The sequence below is a fragment of the Podarcis bocagei genome (assembly GCF_964188305.1).
Source record: "Podarcis bocagei genome assembly, chromosome: 5".
Classification (NCBI taxonomy): Eukaryota; Metazoa; Chordata; class Lepidosauria; order Squamata; family Lacertidae; genus Podarcis; species Podarcis bocagei.
Genome location: NC_138129.1, coordinates 59075111 through 59088104, shown reverse-complemented (window position 1 = coordinate 59088104; position 12994 = coordinate 59075111). Strand labels below are relative to the sequence as shown.

At 44.3% G+C, this 12994-nt stretch overlaps 1 protein-coding gene across 4 annotated transcripts in view; it reads left to right on the top strand.

The window, feature by feature from the left end:
* The window catches only part of LRP8 (LDL receptor related protein 8), a 200977-nt gene that overhangs the window by 150302 nt on the left and 37681 nt on the right, over window positions 1-12994 (top strand). The gene's annotated exons all lie outside the window — the stretch shown is intronic.

Below are 12994 nucleotides of genomic sequence, written 5' to 3'. Positions count from 1 at the left end.
AGGTTTCTGATGGCTGTAGGGGGGAGGCATCAGTTCCCTAAGAATGAAAGGAGATACAGGGGTTTATTGCAAGTAAAACAAAGCCTCTGGCAAGGCTCTAGAGCAGGCATAGGAAAACTCGGCCCTCCAGATGTTTTGGGACTACAACTCCCATCATCCCTAGCTAACAGGACCAGTGGTCAGGGATGATGGGAGTTGTAGTCCCAAAATATCTGGAGGGCCGAGTTTGCCTATGTCTGCCCTAGAGACAGTGTGCTTGATGATCCTCAACCTCCTCCTGGGAAACTGCCAGTGCATAAGCACCTTAATTCTCCCGAGCATTGATTTGTTGGCTTAGTTATGCTAAAAAAATCTAAAAAACTGTTTCTTTATCCGTCTTTGTAAGGGTCTCTGCATTTTCTAGCTTCAATGATTTTATTCCAGAGAATGTGAAGGTAATCAGTGTCCCTTGCCCCTACCAGGTAGGAAATTCTGAGCTAAATAAGCTGTTATAAACTGCTGTATTTGATTTGGGAATTCCAATAATACAAAGCAAAACTTCCTTTTTAAGGAGTGGTTCTGCCGGCTCGTAAGATAATCTCCCAAAGAGATGGCAAAAGGCCTCCAATTGAGTTGTTGTAAAAGCAGCAGTGGGAGAGTAATCATCAAGCACAGTGGGATTTGTGCTACAAAAAGCTGCAGTCTATTCCCTCCCTCCCCGCCAGTGCCCACTCATGCCATAGTTAATTATAGACCCCTAAACGCTCCTTGCTAGGCAGCATAGAGACCTAAGCACCAACCTAAGCAGGAAGAACTTCATCCCACAGTGAGCAGAGAGAGCAAAATCTTTCTGAAAGACTCAGGCGGCATCTTAAAACTATGTGTTCAGCTTCATTTTATGTTTTATGGCAAGTTTGTTCATGTGTAGGAAATTCACCTGCCCTGCTGCCACATCAGCATCCTTGAGTTGGAGCTTTCCTTTCCTGGCATGCAGGGAGAAAGATGTAAACTGAACGTACATATGCAGTTGCTGCATTGTAACAGCCCCTTTGTCCGATTCTGCACTGATTCATTCTTTCTTTCCTTCTTATTTGTTTATTTCATTTACTATTTGCATATATAGCCTGCCCCATTCACCAACTGGTCCTAGGACATCTTACAAAAATACTGCACTTAAAATACGTAAAATTCACATTTAAATCATGAAATGGAACCGCATAACAAATGTGGCAAAACAGTAGCACAGACTAGCAGTGCACAGCAATGCTGATGAAGGGAAGATATCCACTTTGGCAAAGCTCTGGGTAAAAAGGTGCATCTTGGCCAATTGTCAAACTGCTTACAATAAAGGCACAAGATACATCTCAGAGGGAAGTCATTCCAACAGCTGGGGGCCACCATGGAGAAGGCCCTTACATGTTTTGCCCACAAAGCTTTCCCTGCTGATCTTAACTCCCTTGGCAGGTTGATGCCTGGTCATTTTGATTTTTGACACAGTAAAGACCCCCATCAGTACTTCTTCCCTGTTTAAAAAATACCTCCTGCACTTGGTATGTGAACCCACTCTACTGTGGGCCATAATCTTCCATGAACAACAGAACAACAGAACATTTTGTAGCCTCATTCCCCTCATTGGTGTAGTTACTTGTACCTTATTTTTCACCCTATAGGACGCACCGGCCCATAGGACGCACCTAGATTGGGGGGGGGGAGTAAAGGAGGGAAATTATTATTTTTTTCCCCGGCGCGGGGCTGGGGCGGGGGAAGCCCGAGCTTCCCCCGACCCCAGCCCCTAGAACGGGAGCCAGAGCGGTGGTGAAGCTGCGGGCAGCTTCAGCATCGCTCTGGGAGCTTGCGCGGCTTGGGGAGGGGGAAGCCCTCCGCCAGCCTCCAAACCAGGTTGGGGCTGGTGACAGGGAGGAGCAGGCTTCTCCCCCCCGCCAGCCTTCTAACCAAGTCAGGGGACAGCGGGAAAGGTGTGCTGCGCCTCTCCCGCTGTCCCCCGAGTTTGCGTGGCTGGCGATGGGGAGGAGCAGGCTTCTCCCCCCCGCCATCCTTCTAACCAAGTCATGGGACAGCGGGATGGTGGCATTCCGCCTCCCCGCTGTCCCCCGAGCTTGTGGGGCTGGCGGCGGGGCTCTCCTGAAGCCTGGAGAGCGAGAGGGGTCAGTGTGCGCCGACCCCTCTCGCTCTCCAGGCTTCAGCGAAAGCCTGCATTCGCCCCATAGGACGCACACACATTTCCCCTTCATTTTTGGAGGGGAAAAGTGCGTCCTATAGGGCGAAAAATACGGTAACTTTGAGTTCAATGGCTTACATGTTGCAAGAATCCCTTCGGCAATGTCTTACCATACAGGCAACTAAGATTGGAACTACACAGTGGCAAGTGTATATTTCCAAACCTGCATCTGTCAGAGCAAGAACATTTCTAGGGGAGAAGTGACAGGCAGGAAGAAGGAATACTTAAGCTTTTCTGCTACCAGAAGCTATTGAAACAGTGTGCAATAAGATAAAACAAGATAAAATACAAAACATCAAGCTCTTACAAACAAGAAAACAGTTTCTACAATTGAATTTCCATAAAATGGCTTCTTAAACAAAAACACCTTCAGTGGCCTAAACATCTTGTTTGCCTAATTTCAGCTGGTAACTGATTCCAAAGGGCTACAGCTGGTTTCTTGTACAAACTAAGCACATCTCTGGGAGTTTAGGTACTCTCAGTGCCATCTGAGGAGTGCTGTTGCTGTATACATACAGTTATTTGCCAAGCAGTAACTTACAGAGTAATCTACTACCACCACTCCTTACACCAGGCTGGAAGTGTAGGGGGTTGGATTAGGTACAAGTGTTCCTCCGCCCAGCTCTCTCAGCTCAGCTAATCAGCAGGAGGCCTGCTAGCTTGGACCAGTGGAGACATGGAGTTCACAGGGGCCGGGGGGCTTAGCTGACAAACTCCAGGTGATAGCATTGGGACTGGTTGTCCTTCTCCCTACCTCCCACTGCCATGAGCGGCTCTGACACTCTGCAAAGCCCTTCCTTGGAATGATGGGAGATACGATTGTGCCCTTACCTGAAAGGTATCATCCTGCTGAGTAATATGGAAGGTGTTTGTCATCTTTCTACAACTGATGAGAACTTTGTGGAAGCAGAGCAATAGTAAAGCTGTCGTCTTCATTTGGCAAGATGATACAGAGGACTGGCTTACCAGGTAGCTACAGCACACTGTGACAAATCTGTACTTGCCCATAAAGAAAAAGAAGAAGAAGGCTAGTTTCTTCCCATATTAAAATGAGACATTCACTGCCTTTCTCCCTGGCCTGGAGGACTGATTTTAAGTACTCCCTGAACCATCTACTCTTTAGTTTTAACCAATGCGTACCATTAACAGGACACATCTTGTTTAATTCTACTCCAGAGACTAAGCCACCTACAGTTCAGTGGTCTCCTAGATTAAATTATCAATACTATTAATGGCTACAACTCTCTCTATTGATCTATTGAGTTGGGCATCCAAAGGGGTGTTTCTATCAAGGAAGGGAATCATTGAAGAGTAGCAGAAGCTTTAGATTGGTTTTACTGACAGCATCACTTACTAAAACTAGGGAAAGATTAATCAGGTCCAATGCCCCTTCTTCCCTTCAGCTATTTCAGCATGAACTAGAGAAATATTGCACACAGTTTTTAGCATGTACTTGTTAGGGACTGGCAGGATGAGGAGGAGAGGTGGCAGGCAGGGAACTCCCTAGGGATGCATCAAAGGAGGAAAGATCAGAGCCCAGGAGTGGTGGTGGGACACTGAGGACAGGTCATAGGGGGAAGGAGGGGGGAGTGGTTGGATTCTGAAAAGGCAACAGACTTTTGTGAGCAAGAGGAACCAAGGGCAGAAAGCAGTTCTGACTCAGCTGATGAAATATCCCAGGAGCTTGCTGCTCCTACTGTACTAAGCTCCCCTTCCCACTTGTATCCAAGAACACAGAGGGCTATACAGTATGTGTAGCAAAACAAAGGGCACAGATCCACACACAGTACACATAGTTTGAGGCTGCTTGGCAAAACATCCGGCTGGGGGGGAAACTTAGAGGGAAGTAGAAGATGAAAACCTTCAGTCCTGGCAACTGTTTCATAGGCAGTGGCGTAGCGTGGGTTCTCAGCACCCGGGGCAAGACAAGTAATTTGCGCCCCCTAACCCGTGGATTTTAGCACTCGGGTCTCTTCCGCGCCCCCCCCAGATGTTGTGCCAGGTGCAGCAGGCCCCCCTGCACCCCCCACGCTACGCCACTGCTCCCACCACAAGTCTTCAGAACAGCCTTCCGAAGGCTGGCGGCGGGAGGAGGTCTCGCCGCCCCACCGCCAGCCTTCGGAGGAGGTCCGAGGACAGTGGGGTTCCTGCTTCCTCGAGGAGGGCCGGCCAAACGCGCCCCCCCCAAATGTTGCGCCCGGTGCGGCCGGCACCCCTGGCACCCCCCCACGCTACGCCACTGTTCATAGGGGCCAGTCCTGTTTGTAGGCACTGCTGTCTGGTGGTATGCTGTTTTCTTGAGTAAAGAGCTAACTTTCCTGCTTGTCTCTGCATCTCACAGTACTGTTTATAGCATGCTCAAAGGGGTCTCTTGAAATGCCATGAGTGACTTCTCTGGGGTTACCCTGCCCAGCTTCCTAACTTCAAAGCATATTGGATCTTTCAAAGCTTACTTGTTTTGTCTCTGAGAAGCAGAAAAATCTTTCATAGGATTTTTTTTGTTCTTTTGGTAGTAGGGTTTTTATTATTTTATCACAACATGGGTACATCCTCTGTGACAGATTTATGGATGAGTGGAAGTGTATCTTCTTCCACGATTTAGCCTGCAGGATAGCTCAGTCCGTAGAGCATGAGACTCTTAATCGCAGGGTCATGGGCTTGAGCCTCATGTGGGACAAAAAGATTCCTGCACTGCAGGAGGTTGGACTAGATGATCCCCACGGTCCCTTCCAACTCTACAATTCTAGGATTTATTTATTTTTTCTACAATCTCTATAATGCACTACTGTATTAGTATACAAAGTGGATTATAAGTCTTAATCTAAGGGCCGCAACACACAAGATGAAAATTTCCCACATAGTAGTCAATTCCATTTTTCTAAGCAGCGTGACTCTGCTGTGTAGATTGTCAATTTGGATAAATGCACTTGAATCTGTTTCTCCACAAGTGTACATTGTGGTAAAATGCCTTGGCAAAATACACACACACACACACACACACACACACACACACACAACGAACTATATATAAGATCTATGGCCTTTCCTGCCTACCTAAAAGTGACTTCCACATACCAAATTTCGCATGGTGAAGCAGCCATCATTTACCTTCCCAATAAGCCTATTTCCTATTTTGAATAACTGGGATGAAAGAACAGTAACTTGCTCCAAGCCTACTTTTCTGCTTCTGCACCTCCCTCAACCCAGTCCCTCCATTTCACATTAAAGAGAGTCATGCGGAGGACTTCTCTGTGCAAGAGAAACAAGAGCACCTGTGTCCCCGTTCTTTGGCAAGCGAGGTTGCTCTCATAATGTGCAAAGAAAAATTATTTGCCCAATTTAAGTGTCAGGCTGAATGCTCCATGAATGCACTGCTTTGCATTTAACTATGACAAACAGCTAATATGTTCATGCCAAAAGCACCCTCATTTCTGTTTGGGAGTGTGTGATTACAGGCGACCACAGAGACAATTTTATTTTATTTTTTGCCTCTTTGTTGTGAACCTGCAGGATAAATCTGAATATGAGATGAGGTAGTAACTAAAGAACAATTTCTCCTGCTTTCTAAGGAGCTCTAATACCTTAAGCAGTGATAAAGTAGCAGCTGGCACACTATGTTTTAATTTCTGAATAGCCAGGGCATAATGCACAGCATTAATCCTTCCAGCTGTCCAGTAGTTAAACAGCATGTAAAATCAATGGTGTAGTATTCTTTCCTGCCTTATCTTATTTATCAAAGACTTACACTTGATAAACCTGCAACTATTATTGTTTCCATCTCTGTGTTCCTTTTAGATTCTTCTGTGTTCTTTGACTGTGACAAAATAATGAAATGGGGGAATTTGGAAGAAACATTTTGCTCTAATGGCTTGGAAGAGAGCCAAGGGGCTATTCCAGTCTCCACTAGGCATAAGTTCAGATAATGAGATATGTATTGCTATAATGTTTAGCATCAGACTGTCATATTTAGTTGGAAGTACTAACTGAAGAGTCCATTACCTTGTATTTTACTTGAAAACTATTTTTGAAGATAATTTTTTCATAATGTCTCCTGTTTTCCTTCCACTCCTTCCCACGGGCCTTTTTCTCCACCTGTCCCAACCTTTTATGGGTAAAATTTGATGTGCCAAACTCCAGCTTTCTCCTGATTCTTTTCCTCTTTGCTTCAGTGGAGTTAATGACAAAATGTGCTAAATACTGGGGATATTTAGGCCTTGAAATGCAGCAGTCTTCATCTCTGCCCTAGTGGAGAATTCCCATCAAGAGAATTAAATTAGCGGATGTAGAAGTTTTATGGGGCGATGACCCCACTTACTTGTACTAGGAACAGTGCCTTATACATCATTATTCAGTAGAGTTGCACTGCTGGGAGTCTGTGTCTCAGTCGTTGTAGCTGCAAGGTTCTCTTACTGAATGAAGCAAGCTTTCCTTATTCCTTTTGATCAGCTTAGATTATTCTTATTCTGCTCATTGACTCAGAAGTTGACCGTGAGCGTAGAAGTTGGGAGGGAGTTTCTGCTCTGATAGATGGGTTTCCAGGGCATGCTTATTTCCAGGGCCTGTATCTGCTTGAGAATTTGAAATCCAAAATGTGCATCATTTGGTTATGAGAGGATAGCATTTTTCAAAGATTGTGCACCTATATATTCATTATAAAAATGGGTCATTACTTTGTTTATATGATTCAAAACTGGCCTGTTTTTCATTAATTCATTTTTTTTTAAAAAAAGATCATAATAATACAACTTTTTAAAATTTACACTCAAACTTTCAATAACTACTCTTTTTAAGGCAGTTTTACAATGCCACACTGGCTGCTACAGTAGCTTTGTTAATAGTAGTCTGTCTAACTTGAAAAAGTCCTTCTTGCATTCAGATAGGTTGGCCAGAGCATGAAATGAAAGCTCCTTCCTTGGCCCTAACGCCTTTAGCTCATGTCCTGCTTTCCAGTTCCACTTCTGGATAACTCCAGTACTTTGGAACAAGAAGCACAAAATAGCTAACAGAAGGTTATGTGGAAGTGAAGCGTTCTTTACTGATTCCAGTGGAGCCAGTCTGCGGTAGCAGACTAGCCTCCATCAGCCATTGATTTGATCCAGTTCATTTTCAAAATGAGTAATGGTTCTTTTGCATCCAAAGTGTTTCCAGGGAAATTGTTCCAAAATTTTTACTCTATGCATTTCAGGAATATGTTTTCCTGCCACAGTTCATATCACTGGACCATGTTTTATTATGTGACAAATAATATTAGCTGTTTCAACATGCCATGCCATGTACCAAATATGTGAGCTAATAGTCAATTACACGCACAACCTCATTTGTTTCTGGGGATGCTGTTGCGAAATTGCTAGTTTAGCTGACAAATTTCATCCAGACTGGAGAATAAATGGGCACATACCAAAGCAATTCAGTACAAACTGAACATAACACTCTGGGAATGCTAATTGGTTGTAATGCTGCACTTGTTGTACTGAGGGGTAAAGTGCATTAAGTAACCTGATGGACCATTTTTTGATTGGCAGATTGACAAGAACTTGCCTGAAAAGCACCACTGCCTCGGAAACTATTTTGGGAAAAGTTGTTTTCACAACAATACCTTTACCTGTGATATTTGTGAGGAAAATTGTTACCTTTATTACATAGCCTAAAAGTGCTGTGGCATGTATATAAATGGGTTGATTGATTTACCAGTTAATTGGTTAAACTGGCTACAGTTAGTCAACCAAAAACAAAAGTAAGACATTTATAGCAGTTTATAAACTTTGAAACTTGAACTCTCTAAACATTTCTCACACTTAAGAAACCCAACTGAAGAACCCCAAGGGTTTATTACCACAACCCATAGAGATGTAGTCATCTCAGGTAGTAGACTGGGGATGCCGTTGAAGGAGAGTTTCCCCTCCCCTCTCTTAAGTCCTACAGTCTCTCAGAGGTCATCTTTCAGGGGTGACTTGGCAGTAATTGAGTCAAAAGTGAGCAGGACCCCCCTCCTCACTCTGACACCCCCTTTCCCCTCTCTTTTTGACACCCTTTTCTCCCCTCCTCCTCCTTCCTTTCCTCCCAGTGGTTTGCAAGGAGAGAAACAGAGAAACAGATCTCTCTTGCTAGCAGTCTGAGCACATCCCTTGCAAAGGGCTTTTGAAATTAAGTCACACGTGGCAGTAGGACCATAGTTCGCCCATCCCTACATTAAAGTATGGTAATTTTGTCAAATTAGGAGTGGCACTCTTTGGACTTTCCGTCTCAAGTAGCAATATACCTAACATCTCTTCTGAAGCTATTTTCCCAGTATTGTTCTACCCAGGGTTAATGATCTGACTATGGCAGCAGCTAACCATTCAGTCAAAGCACTTGTATGGAAATTTGCAGTTGGAGAAGCTTTTTTTGCTTGTCCCTTCTTTTATTACAAAGCACTCTTAAGGAAAAGAATGCAAGAGACAGCTTAATGCCCTTACATACCTATTGAGTCACTGCTTTTTTTCTTTCCTTCCATTTCCCCCCTCCACATACACACAGACAAATAACTGTAGGAAATGAGGTGCATTATGCCAGTTTTCATAATACACTCTTCTTAACTGCATCATTTCAGTTTTCTAGTGAACAAAACATGTATGGGGGCATTTGGTCATAAGATATATATTGGTCTATAGATGAATAAATATGCTTCTCCATCTCTCTTTCTCTCTTCTACCCCACTCCACACTTTTCTTTCTTTTTAGAGGAAGATGTAGGGAAAGTAAGGCTGCATTATGTTTACTGCTCTCATTTTAATGCTCCTGGTACAACTTTCCTTGGTATCTAGGATCCTGAAGATTACTTTTGAGAGCTCTTTAAGTGGCTTCTTCAACTGCAATTGCAGCAGCTCTTTCTTGGAACCTTGAAGAAAAAAACTAAAAAGAAATCCATATCTTTCCCATCGCAAGTAAAGAAACACTTACCATACTGTAATAGATAGCAAAATCAAAGAAAGTAAACAGATGGCTTCTGTTAAAACCTGCACATCTTATTTATGATCATTTAGCATTGCATCCATTGGTTATTTGAGATGGCCTTTGATGTGAGAACGCATAGGTCCATAAGCAGGCGCAGAGGAGATGAGGAAGAAGCATTATATTAATTTGTATCAGCTGCTGGTGGAGGGCCATTTTTGTGCATATGTGTGGAATGGTCTTATTTGCATGTTTGGCAGATTTCAATAGACAGAGAAAAGGTATACAAGCAGAAGGAAGGGCGGAGATGAGCTAATGAAGAAAGAAAGAAAGAAATGCTTGTTAGACCCACAGGAAAGAGAAATAAATTCACAGCTGAAGTTTATAAATTGCATCAGCCCTGCCAAAAAAAAGGAGGGGTGCTTATGCAAACTTTGCTCATTGATTTGTAATCCACTCAAATGAAATCTACAAAGGCAATTTCCTCTATGCAACCTGGAGTGCTACATTAGCAGCGTACAGTCACTGCATCTTTCACGTTTATCACAACTCTTTGAACTTTTCAGGAAAGCTTTTATCCTTGCTACCGTAAATTATTATCTAATAAGGGAATGAGGCTAGTGATCCAAGAGGGCTGCTGTTGAGCTATTAAGCAAGATGAATAGGTCAGTTGAAAGTGCCAATTAAGTACAGGGTACTTGGGGGAAGCGAAGGGAGAGATGGTCACTCTCTGGCTGTAGGAAAGTGTTAGCTACGATGGTCATGGGTTGGATCATGTCTGCATGATCATGAAGTTCTGAAATCTTAGACTTCTGGCAGTTTGAAATCAGCACCAGAAGGACTGGCATTAAGGTAAGTCACACATCCCTTTGTATAGGAGACTGAATTACATACTATGTAGCCCATGTGGACTTGTTTATAGGATTGAGGAGCGATTTCACAGCAACTTGATAATTCAGGATTGCAGTTCCAAAACCATCAGGCTCAATCTTGGAATGCATGAGCAACCCCCAAAGTATCTCTGATCCCCCTAAAAAACACAAGGAGCCCCCATCAGTGTAAATACGGTAGGTTTGTGGAACTGTTGCCAAAGCCTTCCTCTACTCCTGACCTAGTTGGTGCAAAGCTGCTGCAATGCTGTTGTCTTTAAGCTCAGCCTACAATCACAACAGAGGTGAGAGGAAAGGGCCCAGTTTTCTTTAGCATCCTTCAGCCATGGGCCTGGGCATTAGGCTGAGAAAGGCTGCTTTTCACTCAAGCACACAGGAGCCTCCAAAAGAGCTCCGTGTACCACCAGGGCCTGTGGGCAAAAGCCAGGGCTTACAGGTGTCTTCCCCTGCTCCTGAGGATCCAAAGGCCTCTCACAGCACATGCCAAGCCCAGTGGTGCAGGGAGTGTACCAGGTGGTAGGCTAAGGAACGGAGGAGGGAGGGAGTGCCTGTCTTCAAGCCAGAGGGTTGGCCCCCTGAAGCTCCTGACAAGGGGGCAGAGCCCAGGAGAGGAAGTCTTGAGGCTGAGGCTTAAAAAGGCTCAGTCTACTCTCAACCTCTATTTGAGCAAGTTGGTCACTTGGAGCTTTCTGTGGTCAGGCAATTCTTGCCCTGTAGAATCCAGCAGCAGGCCAGAACACCTTTTGGGAGCTGGGGTGGTCAAGGTGTTAATTAAAAAGGAAAGTGCCAAGTCTTTTCTCAGTATTTCAAAGAAAGTCTCCAATTGTGTTTTCATAAGTGGTGGGAATTAGGCTTTTAGCTGTAATGGGGAACTTAAAGAGATTCAGGGTCGGCCTTTGTCACACCACTCCTGTCCTGTGCCTTAGCACACTGCACTCTACTGTTTTAAGCTATTCTTTCCCTGCTGACTCACTTCTGGCATTGGAGCGAAGCTTGGCAGAAGCAGTTAGCTCAGTTGGTTAGAGCATGGTGCTGATGATGCCAAGGTTGCAAGTTTGATCCCCTGCATATTCCTGCATTGAAGTGGGTTGGACTAGATGATCCTTAGGGTCCCTTCCAACTCTACAATTCTATGAGTATAAAGCAGCAGAGTATGGTAAAGTGAAGTAGGAGGAGGGTGCGGGCTTCACTCACCTCTTCTACTGCTTTTTATATAAAACATTAACCCACCCCCTGCCTTAAAGTCAAACAGGCATGTTTCATAAACTCTTCTATGTACAGTTTGACCCAATTCTGTGCACCTCCATCCTGCAGTTAAGTTGCATATCACAGTCTTTGGGCACAAGCCACCTGATGCTGCAAATGAAACAAGGAAAGAAATTTAGAATTGAGGCTTGCAGCTAATTAGATACCTTGGCATAAATAAAGACCAGTGGACCAGTTGGGGGGGGGGGTTTAACAGCCTCCTCCAGCTTAAGCCCCCTCCTCCATATTGTTGTTATCTCAGCTACTAGTAAGCTGTGTGGGATCTCACTGGAATGGTACAGGAGGAGCAATGTTTACTTCAACTGTTAACAATAAAATGCCCTCTTGCGCCAATTAAAAGAACTTGTTTCCAAGAATGATGTTTCATGTTGCATAATTTGTAAAAGTAATCATTTCCCTATGGATCCTTGAAAGTGCTGAAGCAGAGGTGTGTGAGTGTGTCTTAATAGCAAAACAAATTACACACAATTAAGAGTTTTCAATGGTAATCTTGATGGGGTTGAATTTGCTTTTGCTAATCTAAGTGACCATTAGTTCCCTGCCCCTAGGGCACCTGGAAGTTTTAATTTGAACTACTTCCTCTGGTTCAACTTTGAATCAGGCATGCAGAGATTGGAGGAGAGAGAAAAATATCAATCCCAACTTTATAGCTCAGAAAACTCTCATTTGTATGCAAATGCCACACGGTGACTTCCAGGGGAAAATTTCACTGTGTTGCAAAGGGGCTTATCAGTGCAACTCAGAAGCTAAATCCCTGCGTACCTCACTGAGCATTTGCCCTATGCATACCTCTTAATGTGTTCAAAACAAGACATGCTGTGAAATTCAGAAATCTACTTACGTTTGGAGGGGAATGAAATTGGCACTCATGAAGGGCCAGAGCAGAGTATACTGTAGTGCAGATAACAAGCCTGCACGCACTTGAGTCATTCCCTGGTCTTTAACTGGGGCATTCTGATATCTGGCCTCCCCAACTGGCTGCAATGCTGATCTCCAGCCTTTCTATGCAACTGATTTGCTCTTTTCCCCCCTCCAAATTTCTACAGTTGTTCCCTCTCACTGTTTTATAGTGACCTGCAATTCTTGGACTACTCCAGTTAGATTTGCCACCTAGCTCCTTTCACGCTTGAAAGAGATTTTGGACCATCTGGCCATTTTTTCCTTTAGCTCAGCCTCAATGCTAGCCATTTTCCCATTTGCATGCATTTTGAAGAGCGAGCATGAGCAAATGAGACTGAAGTGTTCTCCCCCTCTTGATGCTCCCTTGGGGGTGGGGAGAATGCACATTGCAGGGGCAACTTCTTGAGTTCCTAGTTGCATATTGCATTGCACAGCTGAAGGCCCCTCTTCTCCCCCAGCCCCTTGACACTCTTGCACTCACTACAGACATAAAGATGGCACAGGACACACCATCCTTTGTGGGTTCTTGTTGGGTTAGCAGGCACCAGCAAGGAGAGAAGTATTAAAATGAACCTTTCCTTAGTCGAGTATGCAAGATATATTTTATGACCCTTCTGATCACCTGGAGTAAACTGAATACCCCTTATCGATTTGTTTACCATCTTTGCGACTCATCCACTTCTTCTTTGTTCAGCCCTGTAGCACACAATCAGGAATGCATGAAGTATCCCTGGGAAAGACAGGTAGCTAATTTTTCCCCTGGCTCTCTCTCTGCTGATGAGCAGGAAGCA